Raw genomic sequence first — 20,883 nt, forward strand, 5'->3', positions numbered from 1 at the left:
CTTTCTAGAGTGAGGACCCATTGGAAATCAAGTGTCGTCTTTAAATACCTGTTGTACACAATATCAGATCTAAAGGACAAAATGCTCTTGGGGTTGCTATTCTTTTGGTAATTGATACCTAACTTGTTTTTATGTTGCTATTTGTATCTTTGTGATGCTTCTCTTGCCCCTGAGGTGGCTTTATAGAGTATTTATAAAGCATTGGTGTAATTATTTCACTCTGAGGATTTTAGGAATTATGGTATCTTTCAGGGGATGTTCAGAATTCAATGTGAGGCTTTAGATGTGGAACTTATGTCTCTGAGTCTCCGAGTCTCTCTAGGTAGCTCAAATTACATTTGCCATTGAAAAGAATTTAGTACAGGGAAGAGTATATATGGCCATATTTGAAAAAGCATAGAAGGAAATCTTTTGAATTCTTGTTCATGGTTACTTTGTCTCGGTATTAGCATGCTAAAGTGCAGAGAGAATGCATTTCTCGCATTCAAGTGTTGTACTATCTAATTTAATTTTCACTCATCAGTTCAGAGAATTTATAATATAGATTCCCTCTTGTGTTATATTCTTTTTCTTCAAAACTTTTGGTGTTACTTTCTTTTGAAGAATGCTCAGTTCCTGGCCCTCAGTGAATACTAAGAAAACATCAACTTGGCAGAAAATTAGCAATAATAGTAAAAATACTGTTGAGATATTTATAGTTTTCCTTTCTAAAAAGGCTCTCCAAGCATGTTCTCTTAACTTTAGGTTTGAGATACTTTTGGCTCAGAGAAGGGAATAGGAAGGAAGGAAATATAACATAGACATTAGTGACAAACAGGATTTATAAGCCTTTTCCAAAGAATCACAGAAACGGCATTTGAAGAAAAGTTGTCCCTCAATATATATTGATCCTCTTTTATTGAAATATTAACTCTAAAATTGGGAAAAACAAGGCTTGGTGAAATGCTGGCATATTTTGCATGTGATTTCCTAAAAACTAGACTTGGAGCTAAGGTATACAGGAGAGAATTTAAACTCCACTCCCTGGGGGACACATGTGAGCCCCTCCCAATCTCTGTCTCTGTCTCTGTCTTTCTCTTTCTTACTCTCTGTAGAAGCAGAATTGTAAGAGTTTCATTTAATTAATTTGTTTCTCCAGTTTTCTTTCCCAAGCCCACAGTAGAATAATGTAAATAAGATCACCTAAGGCAAAACTCCAAATACACTGTGGCACAAGGATTTGGAGATTTGGATTAATGTGTTACAAAGCTTTTTTGCTGCTTGATGGCGCTCATCCTAGACACAGAATTCATCTTGCTAAAAGACAGGATTAAAAGTGAATTGTTCTTCCCATTGTCTTTCCTGGGTAAGTAGACATGAATCAAAAATATTGCAGGGAATAGTTTCCTTACTGAGCTAATGATGCAGTGTGTACCATGTGAGCATTTGGGAACACGTGTTTAGGTCGCTACTAATGTTCCCAGAAAGAATGTAGAGATAGGGAGGTCTATCACCTCCTATGGGAGTGCTGCGGTGACCATTGGCAGTTAAATAGACTTGAGAAAATAATAGCCACAGCCTGTAGTAGCAGGGGAAACCTGAGCTGGCAAGCATTTTCAAATACTTGTGAGTGACCATCTGACTCAGAGTGAGGATTAAAAATTCCAGAGCCTCTTACTTCTGCTAGTTTCCCAGTCATGCTTTTGTAGATGAAGGCTATCTTGTTGGGTGTATAAGAAACATTCGAAGTGGAAGAACTTAGAGCATGCTAAATGTGACTCCATCACAGCCACATCAAGAAGTCTCCTAGCGTGATAGCAAAAGCCAGTCTATCTCTCTGAGTTAGGAGTCCATGAAGCTGTCTGTCTGCCTTTGCTTCTTCAACTTTTCCAATAGCGTCCTCAGTCATTTCTTTTTAAGTCAATGTCTGCTTCCCACATTAGGTGAGATGGGTGTGTTTCTCTTGCTTTACTGTTCAGGGCCTTGTGGAGACTCAGCAGATCTTATAATAACAATAGGCCTTGGAAAGGGAGCTGGTGGCTCAAATCTCCACAAGGCTGGAAGTGAACATAAGCCATGAGTCAGTTCTGGCTCGCTCCTGTTCCAGGAGCGCTGTGTGGCTCCCTGAGTGCCGTGGAAGAACAGGACAGCTGGCTTCTACAGAATTGATGTGAGTGTTCCCACTGAGGCGCTAGGTTGGCTGGACGGATGGAGAGAGCATCAGAAAAAGAAAAGAAAAAGACGGCTGGGGTGTGGGAACAGTTTCAAACGCACAGCCCACTCTTTTTTCCAGTCCTCCATGGGATAGCTCAGCTGCATAAGTCAAAAGTGCAAAGAGCAACTGTTGAATCTGACTGCGTTTTCTTTATCTGCTCTTGAGAGGAGTTTCTGTGGGCTGGTGACTCACTGGCTGTCTCCACTGTCCAGGAAGCCTGCTGCTTTCTCTATTGGACATTTAGGGGGTACTTTATAACGGACCGATATCTGGCAATGTGAAGCGGCTGTTTGCACTTTTCTTCACTGAGAATAAAACAGCCCTGGAAAATGAAGGGAGTGGCTGCTTTGGAAATTACATTCTAGTTAGAGGGTGTATTCTCAGGCTTCCTAGATGAGACCCAAGCAGAGAACTATTTCCAAATTATTCCGTGAACTTTAACCCTGACCTCTGTGGACCACCTGCTTGTAGCTCACACCCCGAGTTGGCTCCTGTGCTGGGCGGATGTTTGAGTTTTTCTCATTTCTGTAGTCCTTCTAGAAGAAATATGGAAGGTGGCCCCCCAGGGGTTGTGATTTGAAGGCTTGTATTTCAAATCTGTTGCCCCTGAGTTGCTAACTTATTAGAGAAAAAAAAATCCTTTCTGGAAGTAATAAATAAAAGAAGAAATCCATATGGAATGAAACACTTTGAATAAATAGGCCACACAGAGTCTAGTGCAGGAATGTGCCTTGTGAATATCTTTCTTACAAAATTTAAATGCAAAAAAAAAAAAAAAAAAAGACAGCTCGAGCTACTTATGTTTGTTTTTTTTTTTTAAAGTCTTAAATTAGCAAAGAATTAAAGCACAATAGTGGTTTTCTGGGGAAATTTTAAAGTTGGAAAGCTTTCTTTCTATTTTATTATTTTTAAAAAGAGACACTTAAACGCTTAAGAACCATTCATATTCTGAGAAAATATCTTTGAGTATAATTTAATTTGGGGGGATTTATTTCAGATTCTAGAATTTATATAATTTTCTTGTTTTCCCCGAGAGCATGGACTGAGACCTCGGTTTTTCTCCTTAGAGGAGGACATATGGTGTGCTGCATAATTTGAACCTATACTTTTTAGTAGTGCTTTGTTTTAATAAGCACCAGTTTTCTGAGTTCATAAAATAGACATTGCAATGAAGTGACACCCTAGTTAATATTCATTTTTCTATTTAATCTGTAATACACGCAAATCCATAAAAAGTAATTGGCAACATAACATGTTTTAATTATAATTGAGAAGAAATGATCACGGGGTGGTTTCTAAGATAGGTGGGGATGTTTCTATGTCTACATGCAGAATCATACATACGTGTTCACATGCATGTTTGTGCATATGCACTTATGTGTGAATGTACGTTATGTACACATCTACCTCTATTGACAGGCAGATAGCATGTGTCAACAATGTTTTGGTTTAATTTAGGTCAAATTCTACTATCCTGGTTATCTCCTATGAAGCGCTTACATTTTTCTTTGTTCTTCTTCTTAAGTGCCTGAGGTCTCTATTGCAGAATTTTCTAGGTCTTTCCTGTTACTTAACTTTATCCATGGACACTGCTTTGTATGTAAATGCCTCTAATTCTAAATGCCACTACTTAACTCCAGAAATTTTTCTCAGCTTCTCTTCTAAAATAAATTTCCCATTAAATTAAAACTGTTTGGTTCAGCTAACTCTCTCCTTGGTGATTTTTATAGAATTCCCAGGATCTGAAGCAGAGTTAGAATGCTCTACTTAAACGGCAATCCCCATCCTGTTTAACCCATTTATTCATTGTGAAGAGTTTTAGCTCTCATAATAGTAAGCACTTAATTGGCAGGAGAATGCAAGCCGCTCTCTAATTCACACTTGCCCGCCCTTACCGAGCCACGGTTCCTTCCATTGCCACTCACCCTCCTACTTGAAGCCTTCCTCTTGGCATCCTCTGAGTCTCCTCTCCAGATCAACAGGCTCTGCTGTTAGCAACTCTATTATGCCTTTTCTGAGCCTCTGCCAGCTTAGAGCTGATCACCCTTAATGAACACCATTCCATCACTCCAGGGGATTCTGCCTGTGTGGAAAACACAGAAAGAAAGGCAGGTGCTCGGGCATACTGTCATATACTTAGAACATTTCTTATTTCGATGGGAGGGAGGGAGGGAGGGAGAGAGAGAGAGAGAGAGAGAGAGAGAGAGAGAGAGAGCGAGCATGAAGTGGTTTTGATTTAAGAGTTTTCCACAGCTCTCTTGTTTGAATGCACATTTCAACAACTATTATTTGCCTTTCTTTGGAGTTCGGTTTATATGAAATTAAAAATTGTGCCCCATTGATGTAGCACCTTGAGAGGACTGGTAGATGTAGCCTATTAAAAATCACGCTTCTTATTAATTTCAGGCATTGCCTGACACTTCATGCTCATTCATGTCTCGGAGAAGTACTAGGAGCAAGTTGTTCTGACTTCTGAGTTCCTCAGTGTCCTTTCCTGCCCTATGCAGCTGTCAGGAAACTCTTTGTCTTCACTCTGCTGACCAAGTGTTTACACCCACTCGCACAGTCGCTTTGCTTATTGTCCCAGAGCACACCATGTGATCATCAGTTAGTACAAATCAAGCGAACAGCTTGGTTTCCAGTGGGGTGTGTGTAGTGGTGAGCCATTTTTGGATGTTCTCCTACATTTACCTCCTCTGTTAATTGTAACCATCTAGACCCCTATTCTAGAGCAGAGGTGAAGTTTCCTGACACAATTCACTTTCATGATAGATTGTTCCATGCTTACCCTGGGTTCTTTCCCTTAATTGGAGTTAAATAGTGTTCATCTTTTGTGTTGAACATCTTAATAGTAGGTATGGGAAGGCCAGTGGAAATGAACTGCTAGGGAAAAGGTCCTGACTGAGTGGTTACTTACCACTGGTGTTGAGTAAGTTATCTAACATCAGTCAACTCCTCTTAGTCCCCAAATGGAGCCTAATACCAGGAGGCTCATTGTGTCATTTTGAGGATTCTATCAGGAACTTTGTGTTCCATTGAAGGAACGGATGGTATGTTAGTTCATCAGTGTGCATTAGTATTATCCTTGAGCTGAGCTATGAATTTTAAGATATTTTTCTTTTCATTATGGTGCATTGAGCCAGATGCTTGGAAGCACTACGATATATAGACTATGTTTTCTAAGACCTCCTGATATCATGGCCACGGGTTTGCTGCATTCAGCTGATTAAGAGCTTTAATGTGTTATAAAGTAGCAAGATGTTTATAAACCATTATACAGAACGTAAAAACATATTGTGTTGCACTTATGGGAATAGGTGATTGCATGCGTGCCTCTTCATCATTCTCCAAACCACATTTTTCTTTTCTTTTTCTAGTTCTCACCCTGTGGGGCAAGACCTCCTCAGAGGTCGAACAACCCTTTCGCAGGGGTCTCCTGTCAGATATCCTGCATATCACACATTTGAGTTACGAATCACAGTAGTATCAAACTACAGTTATGAAGTAGCAATGGAATAATTTTATGGATGGGGGTTGGTCCAGCATGAGGAACTGTACTAAAGGGTTGCAGCGTTAGGAAGGTTGAGAAGCACTGCTTTAGATCAATTCCAGGTTAAGAACTCACGGGTGTTTCTGTGAAGACTGTGTGGCTGTAGGTTAAAGTTTCCTGAGTTACGCACGAGACAACAAATGTTGTCATTATTGCGCTTATGCCTCTGTTTTTGTTCTAATTTATTTGTATATGTTCTTCATCATAAGCTAGGTCACTTGCCTTTTAATCTACATCATATATTTGTCTGCCACAGATTTTCAAGTTCTTCCTGGTCATCCTAAAGTCTTTGGTCCTTCCTTGCCAGCTATGTCGTTGAGCTGGAGGGCAGGTAGGGGATAGGGCTTAGCACTGACCTGAGATTTAGCTTCTCGTTTGTACATTTTTTAGGCCTCTAAGAAGAACCGAGGCCTGGGAATTATCATAGAGATCATCTCAAAAAATGTTAACCTCTGAAGAAATGAATAGCATTTAATTATCAAGACCACAAGTGCTGTGGTGTAGATAATTTCAGTTCTCCAACCTCAAACTTCCTGCATCTGAAAATTCTGAGAACTTGTACAGATATTAATCATTTGTTTGTAGATTGGTTTAATATGAAACTTTTGGGATTAGGACTTGAACTAAAACTTTGAAAGGACACATTATGATGGTTTTGTTTACTACTGAGTTACGGTGGGGATCGAGTCATGATCTATGCAGGTGTAGCTTTTGCATGTGAAATTTATGATCTTGTGAGAGAGACAGTTTTTCCTGAGATGATTGCTTGTGTTAGCAATACCTTAGGGAAAAGTGCAGGGCTACTGTAGGTTTACATGGGAGAAATCCAAGTCCTGACATGGGAAGGGCATCAGACAGAGCTTTGCAGAGGGAAGCCATGAGGAAGCCATGCCTGTGATTCTACCAAAATGGTTTAGATAACTAAAACAGGATGTGTGTGTGTGTGTGTGTGTGTGTGTGTGTGTGTGTGTGTGTGTGTGTTGGTACAAGTCAAAAGCACAGCACATTTTTGGATCTAGAAATAAAAGAGGGAAGAGTTGAATGGAGTCCCAGTTTTGCATATACTGGGACATAAAGTGTGGGATTTAGAGGAAGAGAGCGATGGCAGGGAAAGACTTCCTTAGGTGAAGACTGATGGTGTTGGAGTTTTGACCTCATAAGGTTTATGCTGTTTTAATCTGAACTTATTTTTGGAAGATTGTTTTTGTAATGCTTTGGGGAGTAAATAGAAATGAAAAGGACTGAATTCCATAAATCATGATAAGACTGTTGAGTTAACTGAGATAAGAAAGGAAGGTGTTTTGTCTAGATTAGGTACAGAGGATTGCAGGAAGGAAGAAACAGGAAGTGGGTTTCGCTCTAGAGTCTCCCTCTCAGATCTTTCAATAGGGTCTCACTCTAGGCAAGACTGGCCAGGCTAGCTTCAAAATCATGGCAACCCTCCTGCCTCAGCCTCTGGAGCTCAGATGTGAACCATTTGGTGTTATTCACAAGGTTCATTATTTGGTGAGGTGAAGGCAGGCAGATGAAACAAGTGCTGGGAACAAGGCTAAGGATTTTGGTTCAAATAAATGTTAATTGTTATGCAAGGACAATGCCCCCCCCCCCCCGCATTTAAGGTCCTGTCATCAGAGGGTTTAAAATGACGAGCTGTGGGTATAGGGGAGAAAAGACATGAAGAGGCTTACAACCAAAGAACAAAAACAAATACTCCAGAAAAGTTTCTGTTCTTTCAGACTCAAGATAAAGGACTAGTTGTGATTGCTCGATAGGAAATGTGGAAAGATAAGCTCAAATATAATAACAGAAAATAAGGATTTACAGAATGTAAATGGAACCATTTTAGGTGAGATCAGGGCTAAGGGTGGTCATAGGGATGAACAACTAAAATGGTTCATGTCAAACTCAGAGGGCTAACTTCAACAAAAGCTTTGGAGGTTTTTGAAAAAGTCCCATGTTGCCTAGCAGGGTAGCAGAGAGATGCAGGTGTTTCTTCCTGTTAACAGACCTAGTGGTGGAGAAAGCTGGGGCCTTAGCTGCCTGTATGCTACACCTGGGTTCTCTGCGGAACTGTCCTGCAGTAGTGCCCATACTCGATAGATTATACAGCTGTTTCCTTCTGTGTGCTTGTATGTGCTTGTGTGTAGATAAGACAGAAGTAGCTTGATATCACCAAACTAAGCCTCTGAAAAGGTGGGAAATGATGCAGGTCCTTTGAAGCTGCTGACCTTGATTATTATAAGACTCTAAGAGGTTTTTCTATCTATTACAGTAAACACCCAACATTGGAATGAAAAAATACATATGCCATGATGAGTATTACCTTCATGATAGAGATGTGTATAGCTATCTGTATCCTGTATATATAGCATTGCACATGTATTTTCTTACTACAAGGTATGTGGCTACTTATTTACAGTAGTTCTACCGGAAACTTCGGTGAAATTGAGTGTAGACATATAGGTGAAAGGTATCCACCTAATATTGTGTATAGCTAGTCTTCGCTTCTGACCACTTTCTTTAGTGAGTTACTTTATTACATTAAATGTAATTTGATAATATTAAAACAAAACAAAACAAACAAACAAAATAACCCAAGTGCTCCTACATAGCAAAAATAAAAGAGTAGAGAGAGAGTCCACCAAGCATACACAGGGCAAGCTTCAGGGTATAGCCAGGCTAGGAAAGTTTAATTTTTTTTCCTTCGGGTTCTGAAAACAGCAGAAACCACCACACAATTTGTGGGATGGACGATAGTAGAAATGGAGAGGGAAGAAGGGAGAAAGAGACAGATAGAGAGAGACAGAGACAGACAGAGAGAGACAGAGACAGACAGAGACAGAGACAGACAGAGAGACATAGAGAGAAAGAAAGAGTGATACACACACAGAGGAGGGAGAGAGAAACTCTTATTCCAAAACACTATGAATTTTAAGCAAATAGAGAGAGCATTAAGTTCAGTGCTGGGCTATTTTAAGAACTGGGCTCTCTGTAGCTATCTATACAGTTATATGTCAGTAAAGCAGGGTGTGGATGGAGAGGCAGTCATAAAGGAGCAGGGATCTAGTTTTGCTAAGCATGAAGCACTACTGGATCTTAATTTTATAAGTTACTTCTCTCTGCATTCTTGCAATGCAGAGTGAACGGGGGTTTTCTGGGTTTCGGCAAATCTGTTGATCTCTTAGTTAACACCACTGAGTAGCTGATATAGCTGAGGAAGAAGGAACTATGAGAATCTCTGCACCGTGAAGCTTCTCCATCTGCACCAAGCACAGCCTATAGGAGGGTGAGACTTGCTTTCAGCTCAGTCCATGGCTTGAAACAGAGGATGAGGGTGTACACGGTGAGAGAGGTTGTGGAAAGCCTTTTTAACCCCTTTCAGAAGCTCTGTTCCTTTCTCGACACAGCAGAGGGAAGAATCAATGCTATAACTTCTCCTGTTTCTTTCAACTAGTCCTCAGGAGTCAGTGGCAAATCACTGCGACACAGTTCTCCATTAAAAGCCGAACTCTTCCCAAGTTTCTTGGGTTCATCAGCAAGATACACAAAAACCAGGGGAAATCGCTCTAAAGCTCTCAAATGATGCCATTAGAGGGTGGAAATTGCATTAAGTGAAACAGAGACAGGAGCGGATACAGAATGTGTTCTGCCTTGGAACACTATTTAATTAAATACATTTGCCATGGCTCTTGAGAACTTGTGAGAACTTGGCCTGGAAAATTTAAGAAATAGAGATTCCCACCATCAGAAATTGTCATGAATAATTGATTCAGCCAGAAAATGGCTGTTCGGCTCATCTCTGGATGCTGCCTGCCATTCCTTGTCCCCTTTCCCACTTTGCAGATTGTCCTGTCACTGTTCCTTTGACATTACAAAGCTACTGTCCCAGCCACAGAGAGTGACAACAGCAACAAGTCCCATTTCTTTTATGAAGCCAAACAATTCTAAACCTAATAATTTACCATTGGGGACAAAGCTAAATCCATTTTCCTATAAATTCAAATTTTAAATACTTGAAGTAAGGTGGCTGATGTTTCTGTTGACAGTTTCTTTTAAAGATCAATAATATACTTATATTGACATAACTGACATTCTAAATAACTTTAGATAACTTAGTTAATTTTTAAATGACTTAAATTTCTAGGCTAATGACTCAATGAAATAAAACACGTATAACTATTAAAATATCCGTTTAAAAGATACCTTGAATAATACTGACTTTTCTCTACGTTCCAAACTTGTTTAAAGTTACTAAAGACTTATTGAGTAAAATCTTATTGTTTGAATGCTTTTAAATGTTATATTGGTTGTGCATCTCAGTCCTGAATTCTTAGTGTTGGAGATTCCCGGATGACAATGGAAAGGAGAGGGCTGATGCTTAGTGAATCAAAGTGTATGTTATGTGACTGTGACCCTTTACCCAGCATGCATACCTCTGGCTTAACCCAAAGGTGACATCTGAACTCTGACTAGAATCTTGACTTCTGAGTCATGATTCCGCAGTGTTTGGTTAACCCAGGGCTTCTTTCAACATCATCAATTGGCATAGCTCTTCCCTTTGAAGAGCTGACTTTGTTTCTGTTATTTTACAAATATGGGAAAAAACTTTGTCTTTATCTCTTCTGCTTAAAATTTTCAAATCCAGAATTCACTTTCCTGCTTTTCCACAACTTTGCCTTAGAAGTAAATATGGCTTCCAGGGCTGTAGATGATAGAGGAAGAAATAGGTACCATTCAAGAGTCTTCTGTACTTGATGGTTACACTCCAGTAGACTAATTTTCTTCCTTATCCTTTCTGTAGTATTTGATGGAACACAACTTCTGATGGACATTTCCTCCCTCTATATATCTAGTTCCACTGTCTGCCTCTGTAGTGAGCCTGGGTTTCTCTTCTCTGAGACATACCATTCCTTCTAAGGTTGTGTCAACGTTGTTGTCTTCCCAGATACCCACATCCTGCGACACTCAATATTCTTTCCTTTTTAGCCAGTGCAACGATTTGTGATTTTGGTCAAGTCCGTGCCTACAGTCACAAGCTCAATGACATGGACATAAGCCCAATTCCAGGACCACAGGAAACATTCAGGCAATGAACCCAGGTGATTGAATCTGGGACCAACATCAGGCCTGCTTTTGATCTCACCAGTTCGTTTCATGAACCCGTTCATCCTCTTCTTCCTTTGTCCTTCAGGGCAGGCCTTCCTTTGTGCTTCTTCTATTTGTTCAGCCAACGGCAAGGCCAGTACCTTTGCTCTCATCAGGACAGGGTCAGTCTGTCTCCCTCAGGACAAACTCACTGCTTTTGAGGTTGCAGTCCACTTGTGTGTTACCTGCTCATCCACTGCGGGGCTGTAGTCTCCTCAAGGCAAAGTTGGCATCTCAATGAATTTTGGGGCGCCCTTTGTGCACATAGAACAGGCAGGACCATTCTCAGGTTGGTTCATCTATTCTGTGTTCATTGTTGGATAAAGGGAAGTTTTAATCAGAGGGGAGGGATTTTATGATGTCTTGGGTCCTCTAGTGCTTATTTATTTATTTATTTATTTATTTATTTATTTTCTCTAACATGTAAGTATTTCAAACCCAAATTGATGAAAATGCCTGTTGCTTCACTATCATTAACCATGAGGCCGTAGCCTGCCTTAGTGTTGAGTTGTGGGAAAAAGTTAGAATAATTGCAATATCCTATATGCCTTCCATATTTCATATTTTTCTGTAATAAATTCAAGACAATTTCTGGTTTTAATATAAGTGTGACATCTTAGAAAAGTAACTGCTTTGGTTTTCATAACTTTGAGCTTGGTATCATTCCAAGGGAGAGATAAGAACCTTGGCATATGCCATTCTTTTTTGAAACACCATTTCTTTTTCAATAAGAAGAAATCTAAAAGACTGAAGTTGAAGACATGGGTGGGGCAGGGACAAGATGCTGTGGTCGCATCCCTCTGTGGGGAGCAATGGGTCCCACTCTTCATGTTAGCTTAACAAACAGTTTTTGAGGTCCCGCCCAAACCAATTAACTTGGAATCTTGTGGGAGTGGAACTTAGCCATCCTTGAGTTCCCTGGATAATTTCAGTCTGCAGAGAAACCAGTAAGGTTTGCACTTGAACATACTGCCCCAGAACAGATGTATTTGTAGAATAATCTGAGCATTAGTTATCAGCTAAACATTTGCCTTAAAGGAAGAGAAAATGAAAAAAAGGCAGTTTCTTATGATTAATAAAACCACTAAAACCCCATCTGTGTGACTAGTAGAGCAGGTACCAGATTCTTTTTTTAATCCCATAGTCCTTTGGGGAAATTGTTTTCTCACACATTGTTCAGATGTGTTTCTTACTTTTAGTTTCACTATGCATGACTTGTCAGTCTCATTATATTAAAACAGAACTATTTAATTTGCACATGTAGCCTTGTTAAATGGCAGAATGAAAGGACTTCAGAGTCTCTTAGATGTAATCTTAAGGAATTATTTGATTGCCTTAGTATTCTTGATACCTTAAATAAAAATCAAAGTTTATCTTATATATGAGTGAAGTTCTAAAGATGAAAATCATGTTATCTTATTTTATGAAGAATTACACACACCTGCCTCTTTCATCTTCTTTTGATACTGTGTCTTCAATTGGAGTAAGCTTCTCTTTCAGTTGAAAATGCCTAGAATAAGCAGTCTCTAATCAAGTGTTTGTAGATAACTTGGAAAGAATATCTTAACTATTACATCTAGAGCTTGTTCTTGGAGGAAAGTGAGGCCTTCTGTAATAGAGATACGGTTTACCTAAGAGCCATACTAATAAGAGGAAAAATCAGCTTTTTGAATAATATATGAATCCATATGGTATCAGTGGTATCAAGGCATTTGGGACAATACATAATTAGTTTCAATTCCCTTTGAGGGGGAGATGTGGATGTTAAAATAAATTGCTGATGAAGCACATACTTTGGAGAACAGTGTATTTCAAAACTTTATGCAATATCAGCTATTTCTTTCAATGGTATGGAAATACAGAGGGAGTCTGAGAAGATTTATTAGGTGTGATTTTAAACCATTCTTATGATATAAAGGTTCATAGTTTGCTTATTTAAGACAGAAAGTAAAACAAGAATGATAGCCAGTGCTTCGAGTCTCTGGAAGAACACAACTTCAATACACTGTCTGGTGCCTTTGTTTGTAGTCAATGAACTAATAACAACCACGTGTTTGTATGTGAGCTACAGCATGACAATATTTAACACTACATAGGACTTGAGTATTTAAATTACAATGAGTTTTTCTTTGCTAATGAGCAACTCTGAAAAGTCAGCATTCATAGAATAAGAAAATGTGGAATCATGAAATAAACAATGGGTAAGAAAGAAGAATAGAGGCTGTAATATGTACGATGTCTTACGTGAAAGAGAAAGAAGGGCCTCCCTGCAAGGAACTGATTGGTTGCACAGATTTCGTATACTAAACTAGAATTTGCTTGCCTGGTAGATTTTCCAGTCATCCTTATGTGGAATATGAGCATTGCACCTTAATCATGGAAGCAGATGAGGTTACAGTATGCCTAATGCACAGTACTACATGTGTGCAGTTTTCTGCTTGCTCCTCCTTTTAAAAGAAACTCACATAGAAAATATCATACCTCCTCACATTGGCTTCAACTTTTATTCTATGCATTTAAAGCAGTATCCTTAATAACTGACAAAAAATTAAAATGACTTAAAGGCACCTTAGTGTAAAATGATTTATGGTATAAGCATGACATAGTCATATCATAGCCCTAATACATAATAAATACTACCTAGCCAAAAAATAGGTAATATATAGCACAGTGTCACAAATGCTCACATTTCTGCATTCTCTATAGAAATAATAAAAATCCACAAAAATGAAATCTATACTTCTTTTGGTTCTTTTTAGACAGCGTCTCAGTATGTAGCCCTAGCTGCCCTGGAATTTCCTATTTAGATCAGGCTGGCCTTGAGTTCATAGAGATCAGAGTGTCTCTGACTCCTAAGTGGTGGGATTACAGGTCTGTGTCACCACATTAAACCTTAGTGCTTTGAGGGTTTTTCTTTTTTTGTATTTATTTATTTTTTGATTTTTTGAGACAGGGTTTCTCTGTATAGCCCTGGCTGTCCTGGAACTCACTCTGTAGACCAGGCTGGCCTTGAATTCAGAAATCTGCCTGCCTCTGCCTCCCAGTGTGCTGGGATTAAAGGCATGCACCACCACTGCCTGGCTGCTTTGTGTTTTTGAAATGTATATCTTGAAGGTGGTGTGGTGATCATCATTATTTTAAATAACGCAACCTTTCTTCTTGAACAGTGAAGCCCATGACATTGCTCTACCCACCACCCTTGGATTCACATTTTGCACAGACTTGCTTGTTTTGATAAGCCTGGAGTTCATTGCAGTTGTATGAAACTGGGGCGTAGTAAAACACTGATTGGGAAGAAGCCTTTAATTTAGCCTGTTTTCCTCATGTTATCTACTGTTTTAAGGTGACAACATTTGAATGGTACAGTTCCCAGGGTATTTATTTAATGTGCAATGACCATGTGGGAGTGCTCATTTTCTGCAGTTTTTTTTTTTTTTTTTTTTTTTTTTAAACTCAAACAAGGGCTAACCACACCATTTTGAGCCTAAACACCCAAGCTCTCAGAGTCAGAATCTAGAGCTTTGGTAGGACTGGGAGGGAACAATTATAGCCTGGTCAGTAATAATGACAGATTTTAATGTCCAAAACATTAAATTACAGTGAATTGAAAAATGGGCAGTTTGTAGTTTTAGAATAGCACTTCTCAGAGTTGGAGGCATCCTTTACGGATGGCCTTCTTCTCCTTCTCCTCCTCCTCCTTCTCCTCCTCCTCCTCCTCCTCCTCTTCTTCTTCTTCTTCTTCTTCTTCTTCTTCGTCTTCTCTTTCTTCTTCTCCTTCTTCTTCTCCTTCTTCTTCTCCTTCTTCTTCCTCTTTACTGATGCTATCATTTTTGTTTCTTTGTGTATGAGTAAGAAAAGTGACAATATGTATGGACAGTCTCTTTGGGTGATCAGCTTGTTACCATATGTACCTCTATCCTAAAAGTACCACTGTGATACCCATTTGGCACACCACATTAAATCACAGTCCTTTGACTGTTACATGCTACAATGATGGTTTCTTACACAGGCCCTACTTTTATAAATCTTTCTAAAGAGTCATTTCAGCTCAGATAATTTCCATCCATTGTCCACCTGAGGGGTGTGCCCATAGTGCCCATAGTCTAAGGTTAACATATGAAGACTTTGAAAGAACTGGAGATGCCACCATTGACAGATAAATGCAGCATAGTATTTATGTAAAAGAGAAAACGCCATTAGTCACTTAGCTTGAAAATGCAGTAATGGCCCAAATTTAATTTGCTAATAGCAAGCTTTGTTTTTGACAAGAGTAGGACACAGAGCGGGTTCAGGAAGCATACAATGCCAAGATACAGAGAAAGATTTTATGTACTTAGAAAAGCTGAGGCCTGGGGAGGGTGAGGGTCCTGAGGTTTAGATCTCTCTCTCTCTCTCTCTCTCTCTCTCTCTCTCTCTCTCTCTCTCTCTCTCTCTCTCTCTCCCTCCCTCTCTCTCTCTCTCCCTCTCTCCCTTCCTCCCTCCCTCCCTTCCTCCCTCCCTCCCTCCTTCCTTTCTTCCTTCCTTTTTTTTTTATTGGATATTTTCTTTATTTACATTTCAAATGTTATCCCCTTTCCTGGTTTCCCTTCCTACTGGAAACACCCTATCAAATCCTCCTCCCACTGCTTCTATGAGGGTGTCCCTCCTCCTACCCACCCACTCCCACCTCCCCCGCTCTAGATTCTCCTACACTGGGGCACCTATTGAACCTTCATAGGACCAAAAATCTCTCCTTTCATGGATGCATCCTCTGCTACATATGCAGATGGAGCCATGTGTATTCCTTTGTTGATGGCTTAGTCCCTGGGAGTTCTGGGGGTGGGGGGCTGGTTGTTTGATACTGTTGTTCTTCCTATGGGATTGCAAACCCCTTCAACTCCTTCAGTCCCTTCTCTAACTCCTCTATTAGGGATCCCACACTTAGTCCAATGGTTGGCTGCTAACATTCACCTCTGTATTTGTACGGCTCTGGCAGGACCTTTCAGAAGACAGCCATATCAGGCTCCTTTCAGCATGCACTTCTTGGCATCTACAATAGTGTCTGGGTTTGGTGATGTATATGGGATGGACCCCCAGGTGGGAAACTCTCTGGTTGGTGCTGGTTCATCTGTCGGTCAGCATGTAGAAGAACGAAAATCGACCCATTCCTATCCCCTTGTACAAAGCTTAGTTCCAAGTGGATCAAGGACATCCACATAAAACCAGATACGCTGAAACTTAAAGAGGTGAAAGTGGGAAAGAGCCTAAAACATATGGGCACAGGGGAAAAAATCCTGAACAGAACACCAATGGCCTGTGCTGTAAGATCAAGAATCAATAAATGCAACCTCATAAAATTACAAAGCTTCTGTAAGGCAAAAAGGCAACCAACAGATTGGGAAAGGATTTTTACTAATCCTAAATCTGATAGGGGGCTAATATCCAATATATACAAAGAACTCAAGAAGTTAGATTACAGAGAACCAAATAACCCTATCAAAAAATGGGGAACAGAGCTAAAAAAAAGAATTTTCAACTGAGGAATATCAAATGGCTGAGAAACACCTAAAAAATATTCAACATTTTTAGTCATTGGGAAATGCAAGTCAAAACAACCCTGAGATTCTACTTCACACCAGTCAGAAAGGCTAAGATCAAAAACTCAGGTGAAAACAGATGCTGGTGAGGATGTGGAGAAAGAGGAATACTTCTCCATTGCTGGTGGGAATGCAAGCTGGTACAACCACTATGGAAATCAATTTGGCAGTTCCTCAGAAAACTGGACATAGTATTACCTGAGGACCCAGCTATACCACTCCTCAACATATACCCAGAAGATGCGCCAACATGTAATATGGACACATGCTCTACTATGGTCATAGCAACCTTATTTATAATAGCCAGGAGCTGGAAAGAACCCAGATGTCCTTCAACAGAGGAATGGATAGAGAAAATGTGGTAAATTTACACAATGGAGTACTCCTCGGCTATTAAAAAAGATGAATTCATGAAATTCTTAGGCAAATGGATGGAACTAAATTTTATTTCTAAATAGAGTTTACTTGTCAGGGGACGTTGGGCAAGTCATTCTGTCTTTCAACTGTAAGTCCAGCCATCTTTGGTCTACACTTAGAGGTAATTCCTTTCTCATTATTCAGTTGATTGGTCAAGCAAGATAATCTAAATACACTCTTCACTGTCCAAGTCCTCAATTAAGAGGCTAGAGGAAGAAGTGTGGGTACACTGTAGATTATGCTGCTCTGGAAATATTGCCTTTTCAGGCACAAGTGTGACATGCAGATCTGTGAGTTGCAAGGCCAGCTTGCTCTATTTATCTATAACTGAGTAGCAAGGCCAGACAGAGCCAAATAGTAACACGTATACTGTTCACTGTTTTACCCACTTCCTCCTTAAGCATTTACTCACGTGGACCAGATGCTATGAATCAGACATAGAAAATGTTCATTTTTTTAAAGCCCTGTGAAGGGAAATATACTCAGTTCACTGTCACATTGTCTAGTGACTCTCTGGTAGTTCGTCTTTCTGAGAAAATACTGATGCTCAGCAGTCTATCTATGGTCCTGTGATCACATGCTGGAAAAGATGAAATACTTCCCGGAGAAGAAGTAACATGTGATAAATATGTTGCTCAGTTCTCTGAAGCTGGACAAAGCTTGAGAATTATTGCCTGAGGCTTATGTACTTTAACTGATCAAGGAAGCCGGGTTAGGAACAAATTTAGTAAAAACAAACTGGAGGAATGGCCTCAGCCCTAAGATCTGTTGAACAGCATTGTGATTCTTGAAAACCTTTTCTTTGTTGAAAGAGCACCAAGCCATTCCTCCTCCATGGCTCTGGAGCCCTAGATCAGTTTTCACCAAATGGCAGCATAAACTGGTTAGCCCATTTCAGAGGCATGGGGTATATGCCTTTTGTTCTTGCAAGGTAATTAAAGTGTAAAATTTCTGTAAATGCTTCCTAATATTCTAAGTTGTGGTTTTATGTTGCATTTGTATACAGTTGGTGACTGTGCTTGGTAACTTCCTAAGAGCCCTTTTGTCGGGAGTGTCTTGAATCACATCAAACTATTTACTCCAGCTTCTTTTGGTCAATGGAAATTGAGAATGGTCTCATAAATGAATAATGTATTGTAGTCATGGGCTTGTGGTAAGGAAACACGGGATCCAGAACAGTATTTCCTGGAACAGTTACGGAAGCACGTCCTATGTTTTTCCAGCATATTCATTATTGTTTATAGTTTTAACTATGAGATAAATGGATTATCCAAAGGGCAGTGTATGATCTCCCTAGGGAGGCTGGCTTCTTCTCAGGTCAGCAAAAGCCCTGAGGTCTATCGGCTTCCAGGTTTTGCCAAGCTGTTAGGCTGACCAGATTCCTCTTCCTTCTCCTTGCGAGGTCTTTTTCCTTTCAGCTCTTTGTTGAGATAGCCTTTGTAGCTTTCCAATATGGAAAAGTGTTTTGTTTTTTTCCTCTGTTATTGGGAAAATACTGTTTTGAGTAGTTTATTATTTTTTTCTTTTACTTTGTAATAGTTAAACATACTTTTCAGTTTTGCACTATTGGTGCTCTTCACCACCGTTTCACTAGCCTGTGCATTGTGTCTGATACTTAAAGTACACTCAGCAAGCACATGATAATAGGCAGTAGAGCACCCAAAACAAAGCAAGACAAAAAAACCAACCTCACTCCCAACAAACCCAGTTCTCTGCACAGCAGCTGTTTGCGCCAACTGTTTACCTCAAGTTCTAAAACATTTTGTTGCTTTAGCTTTTTATTATCTCTAATTATTTACAATTTCTTGTCCACTGTTGGAATAATTGGTAATATTATACTAATGTGAAATTAATATGAAGTTCATGATAATCCATAAATTTGACATTTTTCCCCTAATTCATCAGAATGAGAAATCATGATAGGCCTAATGAATTACAGGCTATGCTGGGTGGTTGGGGATTTAGAGGATCTGGATACGTGACACACGTTATAAACATCACCAAGGGAAAGAAAGAAGCCAGATTCCATTAGGGAGTGTGGGGAAAGGCAATTCTGCTTAGAGTTTCCATGAGAGCACTATATAGTTATCAGTGCTTCATTTAAAAAAATGAAACTGGGCGCTGTGGAAGAAGAGCTACTGCTTCCATCTTTCTATTTCTGTCATTTTTGTGATGTTCATTGCTCTAAATGCTGGAGCAGATACTATGTGGAGCTTTGTAGGCATATGACACATGGGTGTCATAGTAAACACAAACAAGGTGCCTGATGGAAAGGAATACAGAGTTTGATGGAGAGGACAGTGTTTTATACATGTTTCTTCTTCATTCCAAAAGGAGAGTGCTACAGACATCTCAGGTAGAACCGTTTAGCAAAGATGAAGAGTTGATGAATTTGTGGTGTAGTTTTGAAGTAAGAGGCAGTGGAGGGCATCCCATGGCAGTGGATAGAAGAGAACGTCACAATGGAGAGACTGACACATTTGAGAAATCGGACAAGTTTCATATAACTGGGGACCAGGGAAATGATGGGATCTGAGATGAAGGCATCATAGGAAATGTTTCACTAACGTACTGATTTTATCCTAAAGATGGAAAAATAAACATGGAATTCTTTATCAGTACAGTAAGGCAAATAGAGTCTGGGTTGGTTCTGTTTGTGTTAGTTTGAAAGTGGGCTGGAGGTAGAGAGTTCTGATAAGGTGGCCTTGATGACTTTAGGTAAGAAATGACATGGCCTGGTGGGGCCCAGGCAGAAGGAAGAATGCTAAGCATAGGCGGCATGCGCCACAGGGTTGTGTGAGCGGAGGCTTGGTTGAGATCCACAGGGAGCCTGCTTGTGGAACTGGGATTCTTTTGGATGTGCTCTTGCTCATCCCTCAACCCCGCCTTCATCGTCTCTTTCATTCTCCTGCATTCCTCTTTCATCTCCTGTTCTGCCGTATTTTTCCTTTATTGTTTTGTTTTATCCTTGCTTTCTGATATTGTATCTCAGTTTTGTCTTTGCTTTTCCTTCTTCAAGAACACTGTGATTTAAACATAGTCCGTGCAAACAAAACAGCATGTGTCTGTGCACTGTGCTTCTGCAGGGTGTTGTTTATACACACCCTCGCAGAGGATGCTGTCGCGTAGGAAAATGTGCCAAGCTGTATAGATGAAAGTGATTTTATTTTTGTTTTGTTTTGTTTTTCCTTTCCTATAACAAAAGCAAACTCAACATACTGTACAAGTGAAGCTAGTGTGTCCTTGAGCACAGGACAGCAGAAATGTAAATCATGTAAACATTGAAGGAACTGCAGTTAGTGAGAGGATGCCACACGTTGTTCACTCTGATGTCTGGCACACCGGAAAACTGTGATGTCATTTTGATAGCTACTCTCCCTACTTTTGAATCCTTGCCTTTAATGACAATAATGTGAAATTAACACTCATAGGGATGTCCTTTGGATTTATTGTTACTTGAAATCATAAATATCCATAAGCTCTATGGTGGTAGATGACTTCTTCGTAAATTTGTTCCCTGTTAGATCCCTTGTCCCTAGAATAGTACATAACAAATATTTTATAATGACTTATTTCAGCCGTTTTGCAGGCAAAGTGACCTTGATAGATTTAGTGTATTTTAATGGAGAAATTAGGAGAGGAACCATTTATGTAAATGGTCTCAATCTGTGACTCCTCAAGTGTGGTTAATGGCTCTGTCCCTCTATGTGTAGCCACTTGTTGATGCTTTTGTTTTAAGTAATATTTTATTCTGTCAAGTAATACTGTAATTTGATGACTCCAATAATCTAAATCAGAATCTGGAAAGTTAAAGCAACCGTATTAAAGAGAAGTTAAGATTTAACCTTGGGGTTGCGAAAGGGAAAACAGTGTTCAGTGTTTGGCTCCTTATTCACTTACATATTTATTTTCCCTATTATGTATCTATTATATATATATATATGCTATGTATGTACATATTTAAGTGTGCAAATGAGACTCTACGTGTGAATCTAGCGATC

The 20,883-nt window shown here is 39.6% G+C and overlaps 1 protein-coding gene across 2 annotated transcripts in view; it reads left to right on the top strand.

Moving 5' to 3' along the window:
- Mdfic (MyoD family inhibitor domain containing) overlaps nucleotides 1–20,883 on the top strand; it is an 81,604-nt gene that overhangs the window by 20,780 nt on the left and 39,941 nt on the right. The window lies entirely within an intron of this gene.

Source organism: Mus musculus, chromosome 6, assembly GCF_000001635.26.
Source record: "Mus musculus strain C57BL/6J chromosome 6, GRCm38.p6 C57BL/6J".
In the NCBI taxonomy this organism is placed as follows: Eukaryota; Metazoa; Chordata; class Mammalia; order Rodentia; family Muridae; genus Mus; species Mus musculus.